This window comes from Humulus lupulus, chromosome 4, assembly GCF_963169125.1.
Source record: "Humulus lupulus chromosome 4, drHumLupu1.1, whole genome shotgun sequence".
NCBI classification, from domain to species: domain Eukaryota; kingdom Viridiplantae; phylum Streptophyta; class Magnoliopsida; order Rosales; family Cannabaceae; genus Humulus; species Humulus lupulus.
The window spans coordinates 184421307-184428425 of NC_084796.1; the positions used below are offsets into that span (position 1 = coordinate 184421307).

The 7119-nt window shown below is 36.2% G+C and overlaps 1 pseudogene; it reads right to left on the reverse strand.

Moving 5' to 3' along the window:
* Positions 1-1006: 1006 nt before the first annotated feature.
* On the reverse strand, positions 1007-3197 carry LOC133832725 (uncharacterized; annotated as a pseudogene).
* Positions 3198-7119: the final 3922 nt, after the last annotated feature.

The following is a 7119-nucleotide window of genomic DNA, read 5'->3' on the forward strand; positions in this document are numbered from 1 at the left end:
CAAACCTTTGAAGGTTAAGAGCTTGGAAGATGGCTTCCTGAGCCTTCTGATCCTAATAGATGAGTAGAAGAAAATAAACCATCATTTGTAACACATTAGAAAGAAGGTTATATGTGTCTGATAGTCATGAAGAAGGGATCAGACAAAATCTGATTGTTAGAGTAGCTAGTAGTACACACAATTATATTTTATTGTGTCAGGGATTAGACAAAATCCGATTGATTGCTGGCTGAGATCCCTGTGGTCAGAAAGGAGCCCATATTGGACTCAAATTGAAGTCTATGGTTTCAAATTTTGCATATTAAAGCTAAAGTACCAAGAGAAAGTTAAGCCCTTGAGTTCAAATTTTGTGTACTCTTTAACTGTACAAGAATATTGTAAGCCAATCAAATTTGAAGTGCCAACTAAAATTCCCCGAAAGACTAAATCATGACCATGAGAAAGAAAATCTACACCATCTTACAAAGAAGATAGAACATCAAAAGTAAATTTTATCATGAAGTTTAAACAGCATGAAAATTGCGCAAAATAGCACAATAACATGTCCCAATGCTAGCTACTAAAACCATGTTCTTAAGAAAACATAAGTGATTTGCAAGTAAAAGATAATAAACAATATAATCAGAGATAATTAGCTAGATACCAAAATGCATGAAGCCCTTACCTTCAGAGGTTTTGATGATGAGTGACCAGAATCCTCAGTGCCACTGCTCTGATTTTCCAAACTCGACCTCACACGGAACTCGACTGGCTTCGAGTTTACTACCAAATTAGCAATGAAATTAAGGGTTTAAGTTATTTCTCATACTAGTTCATCTTAAGGGTACTAGTAGTGTCATATATATGCATATATATTATATATTAAGAGAGAAAGAGAGAGATTTACTTACAGTGGGAAAGGGAGGGTTTTGAGAGGCGTTGTGGGATAGCTGTGAGGTGAGAAGGAGAAGGAGAAGCCATCGTCTCTTTCTGCCTTTCTGCTATAATGATTTACAACACATCAGAGAAGAAAAATCAGAAACAACACCCACGAATGGCAGCAGCTTGGACAATGGATGGTGGTTCACCAATAACACCAACCCCCCTACAATTAGAAAATGACAACAATTCAAAGGGTGTAGAGAATTTGATTAACTTGGAAATAGAAGCTGAAAAATGCACATTTATAGTAGATGGCATCGAAAGGTAGTAATAACTGACCAGATATTCTTAGTTTTTCCATGGGCATCAGTTATAATCCAATGTCTTCTAAGAAGTTGGACAGGGCGTTCTGAGTTATTGGTAATTTGTATTCTGTATGCAAAGAAATAGCGACCCTTTGAAGGCTGACTCCGGCCCTCAATATACACACACCTCACTTGAACCCTGATTCCCTGAAAAAATCATAGGTTTCAAATTTAATATTTAACATTGATGAAATAATCTGATCACTTATGTTAGAAGCTTATCAAGTCTGTCTAATTATAGGAGTAATTCATCAGAAAACAATCAAACATCACTTTAACTTGCTCCAACATCCAACATACAAAATCATAAATATACTTATTATTAAAAATCCTCCCTAGACTAAGGAGAATTGAAATGGATAATCTTGAAGTTAAAATAGGAGTTAGAAGCTAGATAAACCAAATATAAGCAGCAACGTTTATATTATATTAAAAAATGATTGAAACACTAATAAAAATCTAATGATTTGATGAAGCATAAGTTCACAACAGTACCAAGGTTGTTGCATCACTTGAGCATTTCAAAAGAGAGTGGGGCGTAATTTCTCTCAGCTCATCGCGATAGTTAGCTGCATCCTGAGAATAAGTTTGAAATGTCAGAATCTTCTATATAGTTAACTGATTTCTGAACTCAATAAAGCAACATACCAAAAATAATAAGAATAAAGAAGGAATGAATAGTGGAGTACCGTCAACAATCAAGAGAGGAAAACAAAATAATTAAGAAGAGAAACCAAACAAACAATAAAGAGGAAATTAACTTCAGCATCATCTCACAATTGTTTTGAATCCTCACCAACAACAAAACAACTTAGCAACAATCTCTATCCTTCTAATTCTCCTCACGCCTCTCCAAACTTTTTTATCAACACTGCATAGATCAAAAAACAAAAGCAGCAAAGCCTGTTTTACTGGCAGGGAAAACACTGTCTTTAATGTGAAACCAATAGTACCAACTATTGGTTTAGTAGTATCAGTGCACACAGAAACATAAAATACCAGGTCCAAGCCTTTCATATGAGCATAAATTAAAGTTACAATGCATCCTAGCTTTTTCCCATTTCACTCCAAATTTTTCATCTTTTCTCAACTTCTGAACCAAAAGCACATGTACTACAAACAAAAAAGTTATTTTAGGGCAAAAAGCTTAAGTTTGTACATCTTTTAAACTTCTTGATTTCCCTAATCCCAGAATCGGTTTTAAACGTTTAGATATCGCTATTTGCTCAAAATCTCCATTCTTAAGGAAAAAGGGAAAAGATACCGACACAACCAACAATAAGAAAAATGAAAATTACATTAAGAAAAACAATAGCTCTGTATAAAACTACTAATTTGGATCGAAAAAATACTATTCTGTTTCAAACCCAATGAAATAATTAAGTAGAAACTAATAATTTGAATCCTAAAAGAATAAGCTTTTTCAAAGGGAGCAGGGGATTCACCTCGAACCCTTCATCTGCAACTACCTCCTTAACCAACCTTCTTAGTCGCAAAACTGGCTCCTTTTCTTCGAATAACTTCAAAAAGTCGCGATCCTCGCAGCCTCTTCATAGTCCTATAACTTCCAAAACAAATAAATACATATCTCTCTGATTGGCATCCGATAAAATCCTAATAGAAAGAGTGGAGAATACCCTGAACCCTGACCTCAGATTTTGCCACCACTTCCATTTGCTGCTTCAACAGAGCATAAGTTTGGCTGTGAGAAAGAAATGAGCTAGACTCGGTACTCGAACTAGAGCTCGAGCTCGAACTCTGACTTCTTCCTCCGCCATTTACATCCCTATCCGAAGAACTCGCCGTAATCCTACAACCCCTCCAATTCGAATCTCCGCCTCCATAAACAAACCTTCTCGTCCCGAAATCCAATTCTGAGACGCCATATCTACCTCGAATCGACGGCATACACCTCGTCGCCGTCATCTTACCATTAAAATCAGCGGAAACTTTAAGACTCAGAGAAGGCATTCTTATTCCTGTCAAACGACGGTATTCTAGGTATGAGGCATTTGGGTTCGTGAACGGTGATGAAGGTGTTTGGATTCAAGCTCAGAGATGAGATGTTTAGGTTCACGAACAGAGATGGAGCCATCTGGGTTCAAGCTCGCAGAACAGGATTTGGGTTTCAAGACACAGAGATGAATGATGTTTGGGCTCAACTATTCAGACAGAACAAGATGAAGGGGAATGGGTTGGAAGCTCAATGATGAAGGGTCTCAGCCTAAGGGAGAGAGGGAAGAGATTGAGAGAGATTAGGGATTCAGACTGAGAGAACGAGAGAATAGAGAAAACCCTTCTTCATTTTTTATTTTTCTTTTTTATTTGTTAAGTAAAATTTCATTTGGCGCCTATACTGTGTCCGTGTATTTTTTTTTTTTTGGCATGTATTAATAACACTTCTAAAGTTATGTAAGATTTTGCCGTAATATTTGGTCAAAAATGTTGTAGTGTTCGTTGGAGCTTGCGGGACAGCACATCAGTTTGCTGGATAACTTCAACTCATGGTGGGCCAGCAACTCTGAAATATGCCTAGTAGAGGTGACAGAGCTTTGGTAATGTTCAACCTCGAATAAAGAATCCCGAGACTGAAATGGAAAGGGTTTTAGAGGTGGTCGGCTGGTTCAAAATGTTCTCGATGAGTTTGAATGAAATCTCGCCCGAAGAAAAGGCTATGGTGACCGTACACTTGGGTTCTAAGGGAACTGGTCGGATCTCGAGGTATGGATCTGGATACACGGAAAATCGAAGCCTCTTCATTTTTCTCTCTTTGACCTCATCAATCCAGCGTCGAAAGTGGGCTCGGATGTCTTCTCGTGTGAGCTATTCCTTGTGCTCTGGATTAATCGTTGGTTTCATGTAAATGGAGATTCAGGTTGAGGAGATGGTTGGTGGTAAGGGATAACAAGCTTGGCCCCCCACAAATTCTCTTAAGACTGTGACATCTAACAAGAATGAAAAAGGTGAGGGCCCATTATTTAAAATAATGGAAAAGATTAAATCTTGATAAGTCGAGGTTGCAAGCTCGAGATAACGAGAGCACCTTAATCGAGCCTGAAGGCTCAAAATAACAAGATTAAATCAAATGCCAACACCAAACTATTGAAAAGTTCGGGGCATCGAGAGTGTACCCACGCGAGAGTGGGGCGGTTAATGTCAGTTTGGAGTGTATCAAGTTTCTAGGGAAAAGTGGGCAGTTTCCCAAAAGGAGATACTATTGGGATACATGCATTGAAACCCTAATCCAAAACCCCTCTTCTTAGGCAACACAAAAAATATAACCTTATACCCCATAACCTATAAAAGGTTCCATTTTTATCTGTTTTTACAAATTTCTTTTTTTTCCTAAAACATGTTTCTGATCTATATAAGCCTACACAAACCAAAAAGCTACTTCATCCAAAGAAGGTTCAAGAGTGTAGTAATAATCAGAAAGGTTTCCCTACATGCAAAGAAGAAATGTAAAAAAAAATGTATGAATGAAGATTAGAAAATATCAGAAAACATACACAAAGTTGTTTATGGGAACGGGGAGATCATCGGCTGGAGAAGGGGAAGCAGGAATGATCCCACGGAGCCAAAGGTGGTGATATTGTGTTTCTTCTTCGGTTTGGAGAACATTCAAAGAGAAGAGCTTTGGTTCGAGTTTTCCTCTGGTTCGTGTTGTCTTTTCTAAAAGCTAAAATTCAAAGGTGAAAAGTGGGGAGAAGAGAAGACGTATATATATATATATAGGCAGGAAGAATTGGAAAAGGCAAAGTGGTTTGAGCCCTTGATCTGAGTTAAAAAATGATCTAAGGGATAACGTTTGATTTCAAAGAGATGGAAACAAAAAGAGAATGGGAAAGATGTGCGCAGGTGAAAGTGTACTCAAGTACTCTTGGTAAGCAATCCCCTAGTGACACGTGTCCCCACTCGAGTGTGGTAGGTGGGCACATTTTTAGAATGTAGAGTTCAAAAGTTTCCTTCTCAAAGAATTCGAACCAACACTTTTGACGGGGCAAAATGTTACCCCCAAATTTCAAGAATAAATAAATAGCCTCGAAATGTAGGCTAGAAAAGGTTGAGCTCGGGACCTACAAGTGTTAGCAGTACACATATATGAATTGTCAAATTATTCTAGGTCTGTTATTAGCACTTGTGCATGAGTCGCAGTGTTCGAGCCTGAGCTACAATCTCGAAGACATCAACCTTTTCTGAGGAATGAGTTCGACAGAATTAGTTGAGGAGGAGGAGGCTACGACTGGAACGATGAGCTCGAAGCTTGGCTAGTCTCGAAAGCGTCAGCAAAATGATCGAGCTCAATCACGCATTTGTCACGTGGAAAGGCTGTTAGGAAATCCCTTTTTCGTAGGGATTCGTTATTACCGTGTATTAAATCCCTTTAATTACGAGATATTACTTAATTAATGCATTTTATTAATGCTATTAATGTAGATATTTTAATTTGGATGCTTGAGTGTAAATTCCTTGATTTGAGAGAAGATATTCTCACGACCAGGTCTATAAATAGCTTGATCTAATTCATTTTATTCAGGAACAAATTGTAGTGGCGAAAGCTCTACCAAATTTCTTTCATTCAAAGCTTTGAGAGAGTAGTGATAATAACAGTGGCTTGTGGATTAGGAAGATTTTAACTATTGAACCACGTAAAAAACCTTTGAATTCTTCTATCTTTTCTACACTCTTATTCAGTTCTCCTCATAATTAAGTTGATAAAAAATAACGTCAACATTATGGTATATAGGGTTTCGGCTATGGCATATTAGGTTTAGGTTTCCTTGGTTTTATTTAATTATGAGCATGAAAATTTTTGTTGTAATATTATTGTAATATGGAGCTTGTTAGATTTGCCATTGATATCTTAATTACAATGATTTATGCAAGAATATGCAAAGATGATGATAGAAGGCATATTAGGGTTGTATTGGTGTTTGTGTATTCTTTATTCTTTCTTTTAAACTATTGATTGCGAGCATGTCAAATTTGTAATCTTTTATCACTATAAGAAACGAGGCTTTTCCCGGCACGTTTCACGAATTGTGCCGGGAAAAAACACCACTGTCATCGGTGGCAATTTGTGCTGGCACAAGTGGTTTTTGCTGGTGCAATTTTGAAATGCGCCGACAAAAGAAACTTTTCTTGGCGCTATGTCGAATTGCACTGGCAAAAGTTTGCGCACTTTTTATGACCTGCTTTTTGCTGGCGCACCTAGTGTTGCTCTGACAAATGTAATTTATAAGAACCTAGTGTTGATGGTGTTACTTTTGTCGGTGCATTACGATATTGAGCCAGCAAAAGTCTTCTGAACACGCCGGTAAAAGTCCTAAATGGGGCAGGAAAAGATAAAATTGCACTGGAAAAGGTATAAAAGAATAGAAATACACATTTTATTTTTATTTTTTTAAGTGATTATAGTTTTATATTGTATCATTAATTAATTAATGATTATTTAACATCTAATGAAGGGTAGAAAGTCCTTAGATTGTTCTATGATCAACAAATATACTAATGAACTCTGTAATTATCAACTAAGATTATTGTGATCATTGTCGATTATGCTTATTTAACTATACGATTATCATTTATTAGTGTTATTGATCATGATCGAGTATTATTCTTTTGATATCGTATATATATGTACGTTTCATTTTGTTAGTTTATTGAAACGTTAAATAATTATTCATTTTTTGAGGAATAAAGAAATAGTCGATCATACCACTGATGTTTTATTATCATTAACAAGAATTAATAGTAATTTTATTGAATGTATAAGTAGATAAACTCTTGTGATATATAAATATTATTGTATCTCATCAAATTTGATATATTTTTAGTGTTTATTATTAATTATAAACATTATAAATAGTTTGATTAAATCATAAGTGTTAAC